This window comes from Elaeis guineensis, chromosome 1 (genome assembly GCF_000442705.2).
Source record: "Elaeis guineensis isolate ETL-2024a chromosome 1, EG11, whole genome shotgun sequence".
Taxonomy (NCBI): Eukaryota; Viridiplantae; Streptophyta; class Magnoliopsida; order Arecales; family Arecaceae; genus Elaeis; species Elaeis guineensis.
Window position 1 is genome coordinate 181605111 of NC_025993.2, and position 18751 is coordinate 181623861.

The 18751-nt window shown below is 36.5% G+C and overlaps 1 long non-coding RNA gene across 1 annotated transcript; it reads left to right on the forward strand.

Annotated features, from left to right (window-relative positions):
- The first annotated feature begins 12047 nt into the window (after positions 1 to 12047).
- LOC105039967 (uncharacterized) lies at positions 12048 to 13633 on the forward strand. Its single transcript, XR_831029.4, has 2 exons — positions 12048 to 12358; positions 13316 to 13633. It is a non-coding gene; the product is annotated as an uncharacterized lncRNA (long non-coding RNA).
- Positions 13634 to 18751: the final 5118 nt, after the last annotated feature.

The window sequence follows — 18751 nt, forward strand, 5'->3', positions numbered from 1 at the left end:
TGGTTTCTCTACTTGTTAAATTTCCATCAAAGTGGTATCAGAGCCAGGTTCGTTGATTTGTTGTCCTGTGTCGAACAATGGAAGTTAATTCAAGTAGAATGATCAATTTGAATGGATCTAATTATGCTGTTTGGAAATCAAAAATGGAGGATGTTCTTTATGTGAAAGGATACCACTTACCTGTTTTTGCTTCTGAAAAACCTGTTGATAAAACTGATGAAGAGTGGAACTTGATACATAGACAAGTATGTGGATACATCAGACAGTGGGTTGATGATAACGTATTGAACCACATTATTGGAGAGACACATGCACGAACTTTGTGGACTAAGCTTGAGCAGTTATATGCAGGGAGGACTGGAAATAATAAGCTGTATTTAATCAAGCAGATGATGGCTTTGAAATATAGAGATAATACCCCCATGACAGATCATCTGAACACCTTTCAGGGAATCATAAATCAACTAGCTGCTATGGGTATTAGATTTGATGAGGAAGTGCAGGGCTTATGGCTTCTTGGTACACTACCGGACTCATGGGAGATGTTTAGAACGTCGTTATCTAACTCAGCTCCTAATGGTGTGATCACAATGGATATGGCTAAAAGTAGTGTTTTGAATGAAGAGATGAGAAGAAAGTCACAATATTCCTCTTCACAGTCAGATGTTCTAGTTGCTGAGACCAGGGGGAGAAGTAAGAGCCGTGGGCCGAAGAATAAAGAAGGTAGCAGAAGCAAGTCCAGAAATAAGTTTGCAAATATTGAGTGCTATCATTGTGGTAAGAAAGGGCACATCAAAAGATTTTGCAGACAGTTAAAGCGAGAGAACAAAAATAATAAAGATAAAGAAAAAAATAATGATGATAACAACAATGAAGGACGAGTTGCCACCACTACCGAAGATTTTCTTCTTGTTTATGACAGTGATATTGTCAACTTAGCATATGACGAAACTAGTTGGGTGATTGATAGTGGTGCTTCGACACATATTACTTCTCGAAAGGAGTTCTTTACATCTTACACGGCCGGTGACTTTGGGGTTGTGAAGATGGGTAATGACGGTGTTGCTAAAGTTATTGGCATTGGAGATGTTTGCTTAGAGACAAACAATGGTACCAGATTAGTTCTCAAGCATGTGAAGCATGTTCCAGACATCCGTTTGAATTTGATTTCAGCAAGTAAACTGGATGATGATGGTTTTTGTAATATTTTCTCCAATGGCCAGTGGAAACTCACCAAAGGTGCTATGGTTGTGGCTAGAGGCAAGAAGTCTTCCACTTTGTATTTGTTGCACGCAAGGCTCTCCAAAGATGTTGTTAATGCAGTAGAGAATATGAGTGAAACAGAGTTGTGGCATCAAAGACTTAGTCATATGAGTGAGAAGGGAATGGCTTTATTGGTCAAGAAGAATCTATTATCTGGCATGATGAGTACACATTTGCAGAAGTGTTCTCACTGCTTAGCAGGAAAACAGAATAGAGTATCTTTCAAGTCACATCCTTCTTCTAGACAGCAGAACATACTTGACTTGGTGCATTCTGACTTGTGCGGTCCTATGAAGACAAGTACACTTGGTGGTTCACTTTACTTTGCTACTTTCATTGATGACCATTCAAGAAAGTTGTGGGCTTATACTTTGAAGCATAAAGATCAAGTATTAGATGTCTTCAAACAGTTTCAAGCTTCAGTTGAGAGAGAGACAGGAAAAAAGTTGAAATGTATCCGTACAGATAATGGGGGTGAATATTCAGGGCCATTTGATGAATATTGCAAACAGCAAGGTATTCGGCATCAGAAAACACCACCAAAGACACCACAGTTGAATGGGTTGGCTGAGAGAATGAACAGAACATTGATTGAAAGAGTCAGATGTTTGCTTTCACAAGCAAAGTTACCTAGATCCTTTTGGGGAGAAGCTTTAAACACTGTTGTTCATGTATTAAATCTCTCACCATGTGTTCCTTTGCAGTTTGATGTACCCAACAGAGTTTGGACAGGCAAGGATGTTTTTTATAATCATTTGCGGGTCTTTGGATGCAAGGCATTTGTGCATATTCCCAAAGATGAGAGATCCAAGCTCGATGTGAAGACAAAACAGTGTATTTTTGTGGGTTATGGTCAGGATGAGTTTGGTTATAGGTTTTATGATCCTATTGGCAAGAAACTCATTAGAAGTCGTGATGCTGTGTTTATAGAGAACCAGACAATACAGGATATTGACAAGACTGAGAAATCAGTGCCACAATACACTGATAATTTGATTGATTTGGAGATAGTCCCTTCCACACCAGTCCTTGAACAAAATGCAGATGAGCCTGTAAACAATGAGACAGATGATAATGATCATGATCAGCCAGCAGTGATAGAAACCTCTCCAACAATGCCACTCAGAAAATCTACTAGAATACGACAACCATCTACTAGGTATTCCACTGATGAATATGTCTTATTGACTGATGGAGGAGAACCTGAGAGTTTTGAAGAGGCTGTAGATAGTGAGCAGAAAAAGGAGTGGATTGAGGCCATGCAAGATGAAATGAATTCCTTGCATGAGAATAATACATATGGGCTAGTGAAATTGCCTAAAGACAAGAAGGCTCTAAAAAATAAGTGGGTTTATAGAGTTAAACATGAAGAACATAACTCTCATCCACGGTACAAAGCCAGATTGGTGGTTAAAGGATTCAGTCAGAGAAAAGGAATTGATTTTGAAGAAATATTTTCTCCTGTTGTGAAAATGTCATCTATTCGGGTTGTTCTTGGCTTAGCTGCTAGTCTTGATTTGGAGATTGAGCAGATGGATGTAAAAACTGCTTTTCTCCATGGTGATTTGGAGGAGGAGATCTACATGGAACAGCCTGAGGGTTTTAGAGTAAAAGGAAAAGAAGATTTTGTATGCAAGTTGAACAAAAGTCTTTATGGTTTGAAGCAAGCACCCAGACAATGGTACAAAAAATTTGAGTCAGTTATGAGGGAGCAAGGCTACACAAAAACTACCACTGATCATTGTGTTTTTGTGCAAAAATTCTCTGATGCTGATTTTATTATTCTTTTACTCTATGTTGATGACATGTTAATTGTTGGTAGGAATGCTTCTAGAATTGATGGCCTGAAGAAACAGTTGTGCAAGTTCTTTGCCATGAAAGACTTAGGGCCTGCTAAGCAAATTCTTGGCATGAGGATCACTAGGGAAAGAACTACAAAGAAACTGTATTTATCACAAGAAAAATACATTGAAAAGGTTCTTCAAAGATTCAAAATGGATAAAGCCAAAGCGGTTAGCTCTCCTTTCTCTATTGCTACTAGATTGAGTAGTAAACAAAGTCCTTCTACTGATGAAGAAAAAGAAGATATGCAAAGTGTGCCTTATAGTTCAGCAGTAGGTAGTTTGATGTATACAATGGTATGTACGAGGCCAGACATAGCTCATGCAGTTGGCATGGTAAGCCGTTTTCTTTCAAATCCAGGGAGAGACCATTGGAATGCGGTGAAGTGGATTATGAGATATTTGCGGGGTACTTCTAGTCTGAGTCTTTGTTTTGGAAGTGAGAAACCTGTGTTAGTTGGTTACACAGATGCAGACATGGCTGGGGATGTTGATTCTCGCAAGTCTACCTCAGGCTACTTGATCACTTTTTCAGGGGGAGCTGTGGCTTGGCAATCAAGATTGCAAAAATGTGTTGCACTTTCTACCACAGAGGCAGAGTTTATTGCAGCTACTGAAGCTTGCAAGGAGTTGCTATGGATGAAGAAATTTCTTCAGGAACTAGGCTTCAAGCAAGATCGATATGTCCTATTCTGTGATAGTCAAAGTGCTATTCACCTTGCTAAGAACTCTACTTTTCACTCGAGATCGAAACATATTGATGTGAGGTACCATTGGATTAGAGATGTATTGAATGCTAAGTTGTTACTACTTGAGAGAGTATCCACTGATCATAATGGTTCGGATATGTTGACAAAGGCATTACCATCAGAGAAGATCAAAGCTTGTCGTCATATTGCTGGGATGACGACCCTCTCCACATAGTCGAGAGGGGGAGATTTGTTGGGTTGGGTCTCTCCTATGTGGAGAATGGCCCAAAGCCTATATGGGTCAAAACCCATATTGATGACTCATTTTTATTTTGCTCCAAAAGAAACCCTAGTGTTTAAAAAAGGTAATTTTGGAGAGCACCCACGGAGAAAAAGAGGTTTTGAAGATCAGAAACATAAGACGGCAAAAAGAGAGATCGTTCTTTTTTCAGATTTTTTGTGCAGCCTTCGCAAAAGTGGTTGCCGGGAATTCGTTCACCGTTGGATCAAACTGAAATTTGGTCTGCATATTCTCGACACCTGGTTCTTCAATCTGGACGGTGGAGATCGGAATTGGAGTCCTTTTTCTTTGGTTTCTGCTTGCCATTTTCTTCAGAATTTTTCTATTTTCTGGTAATATCTTCTCAACTTCACTTGTTGCATCATTAGATGTTTGTGGCTGCCAAGAATATTGATTCTTGATGATTTATTGTGTTGAGAAGTTGATGTATGCCTCTGGTTGTTGATAACTAGAGATGAATCTTGTGTATTCCCATTATTTGATTATAGTGGAAGTTGTGGGTGTCGGGCCGTGGTTTTTACTCCTCATATTGAGGAGGTTTTCCACGTAAATCTTGGTGTTTCTGTGTTTGATTTGTTCGCTGCATCTTTCACATATTTTGCTTGGTTTCTCTACTTGTTAAATTTCCATCAAATAAGTCACTAAATTCTTTGTAATTCTCAATGCCTTAATCAATCTAATGTCATCCACTTGCTTAAAGAGTTTGATGAGCCTGTCATCCACCGTAATGAAGAGAGCATGTGATAAAGGATCGTCTTATCTGAGGTCTTGTTTGCATTTAATCCATCTTTCAGATTCATCATTCAAAAAGGGTGCAATTAAGGCCAAAGAAAGTAAGCAGGGTTTAGAGCAATATCAAAACTGGATTTAGTCCGTCAGGTCAGAAAAAAATTAGGATGAGCTAGACATCAGGTCCAAACATGTTAGTAATTTTATACTTTATTTTAAGGAAGCAATAAGGAGGGGAAAAGCATCCAGATTTGATTGAGTTAATGAGAAGAAGTTACATAGAGAAATAGCTGCATGAAAGAAGAGTAAAATATAGGGGCCCTACACGATAACAAAAACAAAGGCGTAGGATTATAGAAGTAAAGTTCAGAGGAGAAGGAATCTTTGGTTGGGCCTACATCTGCGTGCAATAATGGAGTCACATCTTGTTTACCAAAAAAAAAGAGTCACATGTTGTCCTTTTTTGTAAGTGAAGTCATAAAAGCTGCATCGATCAGCAAGTGGCTGGCATTTCCATTTTTTTATTTTTTATTTATATTTTTGGTGGGTTTAGAGTACATTCTTGCTTATCCTATTGACAATGATATTATATCAAATTAAAACTTAAGCAAAGAAAACTAGGTGGATTGCATAAAAGGACAAAGGCTGGGTCTAACCGAAAAAAAAACAAAAATGGCCAGCATGATGAGTGGAACGTGCGGTAGAATGGTATCGCAGGGCTTCAGGAAAATCAGAGCTAAAGCAAGGCATCATATGCAGATTTTTTTAAAAAAATAATATTTTTTTAATATTTTATTTAAAAAATAGCTCTGTCTCAAATATGGGGTTGACTCATTTTGCACTCGAACCGACTTGATCAGCCCTTAAGCCGGCTCAGCTGCGTGCCAGCAGCATGCTAGAGAAAATCTACCCTCTGTTTGGTATCCAAGCCGGCTTTCTTAGAGTCTAAGCCAACTCGACTTGATCCGAGTCGACTCCTCTAGGGCCCAAATTGACTCCTCTACTGTCAGAAGCAAATCTTCACCCCTTGACTGATATCTCGCTCCACCTTATATCCTTAGGTCTCTGGAGCACCCAACCAAATCCTTCAAGGTTTTCATCACTCAAACCTCGAGCCTGTAGAAGCTATGCACCGCCTTCACCCTAGGACCGCTCCTGTCCTAGCCTATGACCGCACCCGTCATAGAAAATCTGGATGATTTGACTAATGAAGGGTGAAACCAACTGTGCAGACCTCCTCGCCATCGTAGTATCTCAGTCATGGAGCTATCGGGAGACCGTCACCACCTCCTTTCTGGCTGAAGCTCTCGTCTTATGTCTAGAAACCACTCTTGTAGATCCTGTCATGAACGGCTATGCCCACCGCTAATCCAGTTGGTGTACCCACTACTACCTCCGTGACTCTACCTGTCGCACCACCAGCTCCACTTGTGACTCCAATCGCCACAACTCCAGCGATTCTACTCATCGTTACTCTACTAGCTCTAGTCACCACTAGCCCAACAGCTCTGACCGTCACTGCTCTTATGACATACTCCGTCATAGCATCGAAAACTTCTAAGCTACTCAGATCTGAAATCTAATTCAAAACTAATTACATAAATATATAAATTATTATGCAATCCATGCATGCATATGGTCATACAAATATGATGTGTATCTAATCATATTAGATCAACGCACAAGTTTATTTCAGATCTGAACTTATTTTTATATAGCATATAAAACTATTAATTTAGATCGGAAATAATATAAAAATTTATTCTAAATATATGTATGATTGTATAAAAAAATTCTAATTAGATATGTGATCAAACATTAGCAGATATGTTGTTGAAATCAGATCTAAAACTCTATCAAATAGATTCAGATCTGAGTCCGATTCAAATATCAATTCTCTAATTGAATTATATAAAAAAAAATCTATCCAAAATAGATTTAAATCCATACATAATCAGGTATTAAATCAACACAAAAATCTGTATAGAAAATTTCTGCTAAAATAGATTTTCAACAGACCGGATTCAGAAGCTGATTTCGATTCGATACTCTGGTCAAAACTAGATGAAAAATATACAAAAGATATCAGATGAAACAAAGATTTAATCACATAAAAAATTCTAGTTCAAAATTAGATCAGGCAAAATAAGAAAAATCTCAAAATTAGATTATGCAATCATGATATACGGGCCTGATCTGATACCAATTAAAGAAAACATTATCCGATCGCATCGGATGTCAGAAAGGAAGAATAGATTAGTAACTAAAATTTTTTATAATATTTATAAAATCTCACTTTGATTTGCAACAGAAAATAATAAAGGTTGGAGAAGCTCCTTTATCAATTTGCTTCACGAAATTCGGATATGCCGATCTTCAACTTCGCCCGCAAACCAAACTCTGTAGAAGAGAGGGATGAATGTCTTCTTCAGAGAAGAAGGAGATGAAGCCTTGAGATCTGATTTCAAGGCCTTGGAATAGCCCACAGGCCACCATGCCAAAGGGAGGAAGGATACCCAAGAGGAGAGAGAAGCCCAGGGAGAGGTGATGCCCAAAAGAGAGCAGACGTCTACACCAAAAGTGAACTCCACACCTAGGCCAAGGATTGATTGCTTGTTTCTCTTCTCCACACCCCTCCTTAAATAGGCAAGAGGTCCTAAATCAAATCAGACTCTTTTAGGTGCTAGAAATAGGATTCTCCATGTTTGAATCAAATCTAAACTCCCTAAAGTATAGGAAATCCCAATCCAAGTAAGAGAGGCACCAACTTGCACCTCCCTTCATTATGCCACATGCTCAAGAGGAGGGGGCTGGAAATATCCCCCTCTCAACCACTTTGATCGGCCAGAAAGGTGAGAGAATCTTTGGAGAAGATGGTTAAATGCACCAAATCAGATTTGGTTTAGATTTGAATTCAATTCGAATCCAATTCAAATCTAATTTGAATCAATTTTGAAATGACTACTGATCCTAATCCAATTAGGATTCTTGTCCAAGTCTATCTTGGATAATTAATCCAATTAAGCCTTAATAAAATTAAGTCTTAATAAAATTAAGTCTAATTAAATTAGATCTGATCTAAAGTAATTAGGACTTGATCGAATCTCTCATAATAGCTTGAATCATTGATTTGATTTAATTCGTCTTTAGAATCAAATCTGCATCTCATGCGCAGTGCTAGCTAAACATAGTATTTAATTTCGTATGACTTATAATTTAATCCTTAATTAAGTTAACCTACATATTCAATTAAATCTTATATTTTCAAATTGAATATATAAATATTCGATCAATTTTTTTTCTACATTGTTTGATTTTTATGCGCGACTCTATAGGTTTGAATACTAAACCGATAACAGAGAAACTCCTTGCTATACTAATCGAAGTGATCATCTAGTAATGATACCCGATGTCCGGATAGGTCGAATATTTTGAGGCAATATTCAAGAATCTTGACATATAGTTACCGTATAATTCATTTCTTTGACCCTATGCTTAAAGTGACCTAGGGTTTAACTGTCAATCTTGAAACAATCATCCATATTGTATTTCAATCTTTCAAATCCATCACATGGATTACTCTGATCAAGATTTTACTAAATTAAAATACAGTGATATATTAACTCTCATAATTCGGAGGGATCAATCCCATCTTGATCTATACACAGACTTCGCAAGTACTTGACTGTACCAAATAATCTTCCAGCACTGCATTAGAAATATAGGTAGTCTAGCATCAAAACATAGTGAGTTACTTACAAGTTACTATAGTAATCTCATATTTGAGGGATACTTATGCTCATATGTTTCGTGAGCTACTCTTGACAGTAGAGCGCTCAGTAGATAAGTCACTTATTCAGTGATGATGTATTCCTATATCTCATCTGTATATCATATTAATATCTCCACACTCTTTAATTATGAGGACAACTAATCTATATGGTACACAACGATCTATATTCGATAAAGATCATCATCCTATTAATGATGTATCATTTGGTCGTGAATATATTTAATAACTATCTGATAAATTCTCTTTTATCGATCATGATATAGTTCTAAAAACTTCAACACAACATAGAATTTTTAATAAAGAAGATGTACACCTTATGATGAAAATATCAGAATAATTTTTATTCATTGATTAATAATTTATATATAAAATTTAATTATTTATAATAAGTCAATTGATTTTAGGACATAATTTTTAATAAGAAACCTCTCTCTGGTGCTCCTCCTCCACATGTGGATGCACCTATCCTTGATGCTCCACCTCCCTATAATCTGGCAATCCTGCAACTAATAGCTCCGATAAACACACTATCCTTCTATTTGACAGCCGCATCAACCTCTGATGCCGCAGAAGTAACCAACTCCATACTCGAGTTGCCCCGAGGCCAGCCATCCAATGTCGTTCTACTGGGCCTGCCGCTGCACCTCAAACACCGTCGTTGTCTCTTCAGACCCTTCACACTCCGTGAACCCCTTCGAAGCCATTTTTGAATATCTCTGTACCCCACGGGCACCTCTGAAACCCAAGAGCTCAACCCAACTCTTCAAATTTAGTGACTGAATCCTGAGATCAGCTGCACAACATTACCCCTGTTGCATGTCCAGTTGCACCTCAATCGCTACTGCTCCTATCTTGGAACCTCCACATGCTGTGGATTCTTCTGAAACCACCAAAAGATTGTCCTCTATCTCTAAACCAGCAATAGCATCCAGAAAATCATCCCTTTCCTTTTTCTCCCATACACCTCTTTTCCAGAACTCCACCATGATCCGTCATCTGGCCTTTTTCAAGATCGCCTCCAACCTAAGTTGGATCAACAAATCCTTTGTTTCTCCCTTCCATCTTGAGAAGCAACTCCTTCTCATCAACCCTCTTAAGGTCCACCTTTATCCTACTGCTCATGGTTGGCCAAACCACAATCACAACAAAAAAGGTGAACCAGTTTAGAGAGGCTTATACCTTGAAACTGGGTATGCAGATCTGTTTTTCTTTCACGGATCTCCTTCTTCTTCCTCCCCAAATTCCTAAGGCTTTTCTTCTTTACTCCATTAGGAACTAGAAACCTGGACCAGCAAGAAGAAAAGATCCTCGAAGAATCAACTTGGAGATCTTGTAACCTTGCGCTGCCTTTTTCTGAACCTTGCATTCCATCACCTCTTCCTTCTCATCCATGCCCATCCTAGCTCTGATACTAATTGTTAGGATCTTGATGATAGGTCTACTCCATGTATATTTTTTGGATATGGTGATGAGCAGTTTGGCTATAGATTTTGGGATCCGAAAAAAAAGAAGATGATCAGGCACAGAGATGTAATCTTCTTTAAGGACCAGATGTACAGTGATATAAAGAGGACTGAGCAATCTGAGCAAGTTGTAGATACTGAAGATTCTATATCTATTCCCTCTTCAGTCCAGCAGAGTATTGATGTAGAGCAAGCAGAGGATGATATCAATCATGATGATATGACAGAGGTAGATGCAGATGCAAATGCAGATGACAATCCTGAGCAGGAGGAGCAACCTCAGCAAATAGATCCTATAGAGCCTTCAGTTAGAAGGTCTACCAGAGAGCAGAAGAAGTTCAAGAAATATTTTGAATCTGAGTGGCTTTTGATTATAGAAAATGGGGAGTCAAAAATTTTGAGAAAGTACAGTCTCATCAAGATAAGCACAAGTGGCTGTAGGCAATGCAAGATGAGATGAGCTCATTGAAGAAAAATAATACTTATGAGCTAGTTAGTCTTCCTAAAGGTAGGAAAGTCTTAAAGAATAAATGGATTTTTAGGCTAAAAAAGAATGAAAATGATAATGCTGTGAAATGCAAAGCCAGACTTGTGGTAAAGGGCTTTGGACAGAAACAGGAGATAGATTTTGATGAAATATTCTCTCCTGTGATAAAAATGACTTCCATTCGTACTGTGCAAGGCTTGGCGCTAGCTTAGACCTAGAAATTGAGCTGTTAGATGTGAAGATAGTCTTTCTTCATGGTGAGCTGGAGAAAAAGATCTACATGCTACAGTTTGAGGATTTTGAAGAAGGCAAAGAATACATGGTTTGCAAGTTAAAGAAATGTTTATATGACTTGAAGCAGGCACCAAGACAATGGTACAAGTAGCTTGATGCTTGCATGATAAATCAAAGGTACCGCAGGACAGATGCAGATCATTGTGTATACTTCAAGAGGTTTTCAGATAATAGTTTTATCATTCTTTTAATTTATATAGATGATATGCTGATTATTGAAAAAAATATTTAATTGATTGTCAAGCTAAAGAAGGAATTATTTAAGTCTTTTGATATGAAAGACTTGAGACCAGCATGTCAGATATTGAGAATGGAGATCACACGTGACAAAAAAGCCAAGAGGCTGTGGTTGTCACAGAAAAATTATGTTGAATGGGTACTTGATAGGTTCAATATAAAGAAAGCAAAGCCAATTGATACTCCCTTGGTTGGTCATTTCGAACTGAACAAAAAATATGTCCTTTTATTGAGCAGGAAAAGTAAGAGATGGCAACAGTAAAAAGTCTGATATATGCTATAGTATACACCCGACCTGATTTGCACATGCAGTTGGTCTGACTAGCAAGTTTCTATTTAACCCAAAAAGAAAATATTGGGATACAGTGAAATGGATATTTAGGTACTTTGAGAGGTACATCCAATACTTGCTTATGTTTCGGCACCACAACACCAGTTCTAAAAGGCTTTACAAATGCAGACCTAGTAGGTGATCTTAATCACAGGAAGTCTACCTTAGAGTTCTTGTTTACTTTTACAGGGAGAGCCAAGAGTTGGCAGTTTAAACTGTAAAAGTGTATTACTTTATCTACTACTGAGACAGAGTACATCGCAGCTTATGAGATAGGAAAGAAAATGGTCTGGCTTAGATGTTTTTTGCTGGAATTAGATTTGAAATAAAATGATTATGTTGTTTACTATGATAGTCAAAGCGCCATGGACTTGAGCAAGAGTGCTGTGCTTCACTTCCGGATGAAGCATATGGGTCTGAGATACCACTGGTTGCGTGATGCTGTTAGTGAGCAACAGTTGAAGTTAGAAAAGATTCACCCCAAGAAAAATCTATCTAATACGATGACGAAAGCGGTTCCTACAAAGAAGCTTGCAGTTTACAAGGAACTTGTCGAGTTGGGCTCCGAGAAGTCATTGTGGATGGTATCCCTATTGGGCTGCAGGGGGATATTGTTCGTCTTGGGCCCATTTGAGCCTTCTTTTCTTCTAGCCCAATTTTGGGCTTATGCTGGTCACGTGCCCAACTAAAGGGGGCAGCCGCTGGATTGGGTTTTACCCCTTGATTTCTCATGCAGCAGAGAAGGGGCTGAGGCTTCAAAAAAGAAAAAAAATAGAAGGAAGAAGAGGGAGGAAGAAGCTGTTGGTCTCCCCTTTCTCTTGTGCTCTACCATAGTTCCGGAGATTAGGATTACTCTTTGTGCTCTTCCAAGTGGGTATCCTTTGGAAGGCCTTGATGTGGTGAGGAACTAGAATTTTTCATTCTAGTTAGGTAATCTCTGTATCTCCCTCTAGTTTGTTGATACCTCAAGCTTTTTTGGGCAAAACTTGAGAAGAACTCTTGTATTTGCTTGTTGATTTAGTGGATTCCTCATTGGTTGGCCCTGTGGTTTTTTCCCCCAATCTTGTGGGGGTTTCCACATAAATTTGTTGTCTTCTTATGTGATTTTCTTGGCTCTATCTTGTGAGATCATTACTTACTTGGATTATTGTTGTTTGCTCTGTTGTTATACCCTTATGGAGGTTTACTTGTTTTTGTGCCTACAAGATGTTTGTGAAATTGCCTAGTCCACTTGTATTGATTCTACAGGTTATTTTCGTATTCCATATCCATCTCCAAACACTTACAGTGGGTGTCTAGAATCAAACTCAATATTCTCCTTTTCAAAGTTTGTACTCTTACAGAACCAAATTTAATATTAAAAATAAAATTAATAGGATAGACATCATCTATCTAGAACCCTCGGTTAGATTTCCAAGAGAAAAATACCAAGAATTTTTCTATACCCACATTTTTTTTATGACTCCTATTACATGATTTTTTTTTTTTTCAATACTTTTACATCTGATTTTTCTATTTTTTTTTTCAATTTTTCCTAAACTTGAAGTGGGTTCTAAATTTCTCTCTCTTTTTCGTTTAATTGGCCTGTGTGGGGATTTTCTTTCCGGGATTTTTTTTTTTTTTGAGACTACATGGCACCAATTTTTTTTTTTATTACCAATAGGAAGGACTCGTAATTCGGAGGCACTCCTGATTTTTCCTATATCGGTTTTTTTTTTTTTTTTTTTTCAATCCCGGTGTTTTTTTTTCATTTTTGGAGTAATCCTATTACATGGCTTTTATTTGGAATCCTTTTTTGATCTGATTTTTTTTTTCTATGAATTTTTTTTCAATTTTTCCTAAATTTTTTAGAGGATTCTGACTCTCTCTCTCTCTTTCTCTCTTCAGTTTAATAGTTAAAGAGATGGAAGTTTAGATTCTTCGGATGAACTCATGGACACGATATTCAGCATGAATGTAATGTCTGGATGTAAGAGGCCAAATCCTACGCGATGAACGACGAGCACGTTCGGCGTAAGACATATTAAAGATAAATCTGAAGCTCAAATTAAGCATGTGGACGAGTGCGCCAAGATGGGAGGTGTTTAATAAAACCATATCTCGCTTGATTCAGTTACGAGAATTATCATATCCTGTAAGATCATTAACTTGCATAATTGGGAGGATTGGCATTTGGAAAAAGAAATAAATTATCATTGTCAGGTATATCATGTGCACGTACATATGATCCAACAAATCAGAAAATGCATGAGCTGTTGAAGAAATCTTAAATGTTGGCGTAAGAGACTGGATGACAAATGTAATGAAGACTTGAGTTTATTCAGCCAAAACTCGAATGCCGATCCCAGCTACTTGCTCTTGGTGTTAGGGTCTGAATAAAATTTTAAGTTTTAGTTGGGGCAGGTTAGGTCAAATCAAGGAAGACTGGTGCTGCCAGCCTTAGGTTCATTCTCGTTTGAGGACTCTTTGACTGAAAACTTGGCCGTGATACCTTTTTCTCTAATTCTAGATTAATCCGATCCAGATGAAGTCAGTAAAAATACAAATCCCCCATGCTTATCATGTAACTATTAATATTTTATGCATACATTAACAAATTTCCCAATATTTTTTAAAAATTTTCAAGATGTTGCAATGGAAAACAGACATCAAAAAAAAAAAAAAAAAGAAAGAAAGAAAAGAAATTTGTGCAAGATTTGTGCACAGATTTCAAAGCATGGAAAATAACCAAAACTACTAGCCAGTGACATGCTATTTTAGAATTTATAAAATTTAGATACAAATTCTACAATAAATAAGATATGCAAATATTAGCAAATTCAATTCATTCTCGGACTGCTGGAAAAGTTAGGTGCTAATACTTTTGGATATTTTGAAATAATTAAAATTTTAGAAAATATAATTAGAAGGGAAATAAGAAGGTGTTGGAGCATTATCGGGAGAACGAAGTATACCATCTCGAGCAAATATTTAACAATATTATCCTCAAGGTACAATGAACACGACTCGACCAAAAGCCTCTCATTACATGCATGATTATATAGAGGTATGACCCAAAAACTTCCCTTAGTTATCCACCCAAAAAAAAAAAAAAAAGCAAAGTAGAAGGTACAATAAATTCGACTCAACTCAAAGCCTCCAGTCGCTAGCAAGGTCACATGGAGATATAACCCAAAAGATTCTTTCGGTTGCATAGAAAGATGGTAGATAAATAGAGAGAGAGAGAGAGAGAGAGAGAGAGAGAGTTAGAGAGTTAGAGAATTTAGGAAGGGATTTTATCTCTCACAGAAATTTTGGACTTTTGTTCTATATCTAAGATCCTAGACCTAGAATCTTTATGTAAACTCATTCCGGGTAATGCCCGCAACTACTTTGGGAAGGCCATAAAAGCTTCAAAGAAATTTTTTGTGCACCACACGTGATGCAGAAAAAATTACACCACATACGGTGATTGGATCACAGACCCCCCTCCCTACCGTGCATGATCTAATCACCATGCATGGTGTAATTTTTCTACGCCGTGCGGTGCACAAAGAATTTCTCAAAGTCTAATTGTGCTACTATGTTATAAAAGTTGAGAGCGTCACTGTTATTGGTGGAGCTGAAGTCTTATATAGGCTCGCTCCAAATGATCCCCCGCATGGTCCAAAAGCCTCAACAACGACATTGTGAAGGCCATGGCCTATACATGTGCTAGCATCTCAAAATGACCAGACGGCCGACTAGATAGCTGTTTTTATCGTGGGTGCACTTGGAACCACTTCTTTGGACCAACATGTAACATGTCCCTAATCTATTTAGGAATATTTTATTTTTTAATTATTTTAAATATATACAACGAGTTTAATTGATCGACCATATCAAAAAAATAAAATAAAATAAAGATGACTTACACTTGAATTTTAACCTTTATAATTAGAATTAAATGGAAATATGGCAACTAGATTTAAAGTTTAAATTTGGAATTATGTGAGAGTATAGCGAAAAATGGAGATGATGCACATGTCCATATCCACGATTACTTCGGGCAAAGATCAATCTTTCATCATGCCCAAGATCTTAGCATCAAAGTTGTGCAATATCAAAGGAATGTATTTGAAGAGGACCCCATTTATTCGATAGAAACAACTTTTCAGCCATGTGGCTGGATGATCATCATATACACTAGAGATTATAGTTTCTTTTTTGTTTTTGTTTAAACAATAAATGCCACATATCATATGGATCATTTGACTACAACAAAGGAAAGTCTATAGCAGCACTTAAAATCATGGAGAAAAAAATAAAAAATAATTGACAAAATTTGGACCAACAATTTAAAAAACTATGGCAATATATTATATCGCTAAAAGTTATTGCCGTTGTCTGGATGACCCTTGTTATATTTATCTGCAGCTTTTTGGTTCCACGACGTATGTGCCAAAATTTAGGTGGAACCCCGCTTTCATTACAACTTGCCCATGATGCCACTCTTCACTAGCTGGTCTCCGAGTAGGACGGTAATAAGCTCTTAATCAAAACCATATGAAGAGGAGAGTTACATCGTGAGAGCAAAAAAATATAACGGGAGGCCCACATGATGAACAATAGTGTTAGGTTTTTTATTTTTATTTCTATTTTGAGTGAAACAAAGGCGTAAGATTAGATGTAAGATTTTTAATAAGAATAAGGATGCATTTGGTTATATTTTTTATTTTTAATTTTAAAAAAATATTTTTTATTATTTTTTTAATTTTTACTATTGAGTAAAAAAAAAAGTATGTTGGGTAACTATGTTACTATAAAGCAAAAAGTAATGTTTGGAGACAGCAGGTGAAAAGCTCGATGAGGATGAAGGATTAAGGAAGGGAGCTGAAGAGCTCAACGAGGGAGAAGGGTTCTGGCTCTTTACTTTTTGGTTTGACGTTTTAGATGTGGGGAAGTAAAAAAAAGCAGAAAAATAAGTTTTAGAAAGTAAAAAATTTTTTGTTTTGCAAATAAAGTAATTATTTTAATTTTTTTTTATTTTTATTTTTTACTTTTTATGATGTTACCACATATTATTTTTTTATTTTTATTTTTTAAAAATAAAAAATTAAAAAAAATATTTTTTTAATGGCTAACCAAATGCACCTTAAGTCGTCGTTGTCTTTGATGGGAGAAGACTCGGTGAAAGCCGATGATCGAGTCTCCTATCCAATAACCGGAGAGACGATCGAGTCTTCCATCCAACAACCACCAATAAATCATTATGGAGGTTTTTTTTTTTTTTTTTGTCTCGAATAAGTATTCCTCTATGAAATGGAAGTGAAAATATCCCCACCTTGTTCTTGGTTGTCATGCATTAGAAACATTAAATTCTACCTCCTGCAGGGTGATTGGTATGCTTATTTTGATGTGCATTCTGCAGCCACATGTATATATGATGATCATATATTAATTTGGAAGATAATACTTTATGCTTATGGTTGAGCCAAACTTGTGGCTGTTGTTCAATATATTTGTGGATCTTTTGTACTTTCATGTTATTTTCAAATGATTTTGATAGTATATGGCTAAATAAAAATCATAAAATAGTATAAGATTCAATGGTGTCGATAGGATCACGAAGAAAATGAAAGAACATAGAGAGAGAAAGATGGAGGTAGAGTGTGTGAAAATATTAAATGAGAGTGAAAGCTATGGATGGGTTTTCTCTGTCATGTGAACATCTATTAATGTGCTTTGGCAATTATCTCCACTTCATTGGGTCCCAAGTTGTTTGATTGATGGATCACTTTGATAGCATCCATGGAATTTTAATTTCTTAGCAAGAATGGATGTTTAGTTGGTCTTCTAAATTTCTGTATGATTCATCTATGTGAACTTCAATGCCCATATTCACCTCCGGCTTTGGTGGAAAATTATAACAAAAAGATAAGACGTGCAAATTTTGACCACTTGCCTTGTGATGAATCTCATCTTGTATAAATTTAGGATAGTATTTTGGATACGTGGAGGAAAGCGTTCATCTTATATGGAATCTATCCAAAAATCAAAGATGGTGCTACATCGTTTTTTAAAACTACTAAATATCATTTTTTTTTAGATTTTTTTAATTATAAAATATTTTAAATATTTTGAATATTTGTATATATTGCTATCAGAGATGGCAATGGGTAGGATTTGAGTCAGGTATTGTACTACCTATCTCCAAATCCGAACTTAATATCCTATACTCAAATCCTATCCGATACCCGATCGGGTAAGAAAAGAGATACCTATCCCTATACCTAACGGGTTCGGAGATACCTATGGGTAACCAATTTCCCCATACCCAATACATGCCCGCCCCATGCCTATCCCATATCCAAAAAAAATAAACAATCAAAATAATTTTATGCATATTATCAATCAAAATAAAATTATCAATTCAACAGAACATAGTTTATAAGTCCAAATTTATAGAAATCAAATATAAAAATAGAATTAAAATTCAACATAGAATATATAAATAATCAAAATAATTTTATGCATATTATCAACCAAAACAGAATTATAAACATATATATTTGGGTATGGATTCAGGTATTACCTATATCTGTAGGTTCGGATCGGATTCGGATAGAAAACAGTACTACTCATATCCTACCCATACCCGTGCTACGGTTTTCGGGTTTTACCCAAACCTAAACCCAAATCTGATCAAACCTTATTTTTCAGGTTTGATCGAATTTGGGTAGGATGCATATCCATCGGATTGGATCGATTTTGCTATCCCTAATTGCTATCGCATTTTTTATGTATATTACATAACAAGAAAAAAAAAAAAAGTATATATATGGTTATAGTTCCATGAACAGCTCTGTTGTCGAGATTGAGTTTTTTTTTTTTTTTTTTCTTTGATGGGATAATATTGTTATTCTCAATAAGATAAAACCTGTTCTATGACATATGCCATTCCAGTTTCATGACCGCATCATGGCACTTAACAATTAACATAAAAGTGGCAAAGTCAGGGACGAAGGATATTGGTTTAGAAATAAAGATGAGAATTATTCAAGATATTCCTCCCCATATTTTAGTGAGCGATCCATCTTAGTGCAGGCTCGCTATCAGCATCTATGAATATAATTTCAGATCAACAATCAGAACCATCTAAGGGTAGTTTGGTTATTTACATGGAGTTAAATGGCAGCAGGTGACAATAAGGATCTAAAAATAATTTTGGATCAATCTAATTTTTTTTTATTTTATTTAAATAATTTAGAGATTTAAAAATAATTTTGGATTCAACGAAAGAGACCTATAGATATCTTTTCTTTGGAAGAATATGATTTCCCACCGTATGGTGCAAGATGGAGT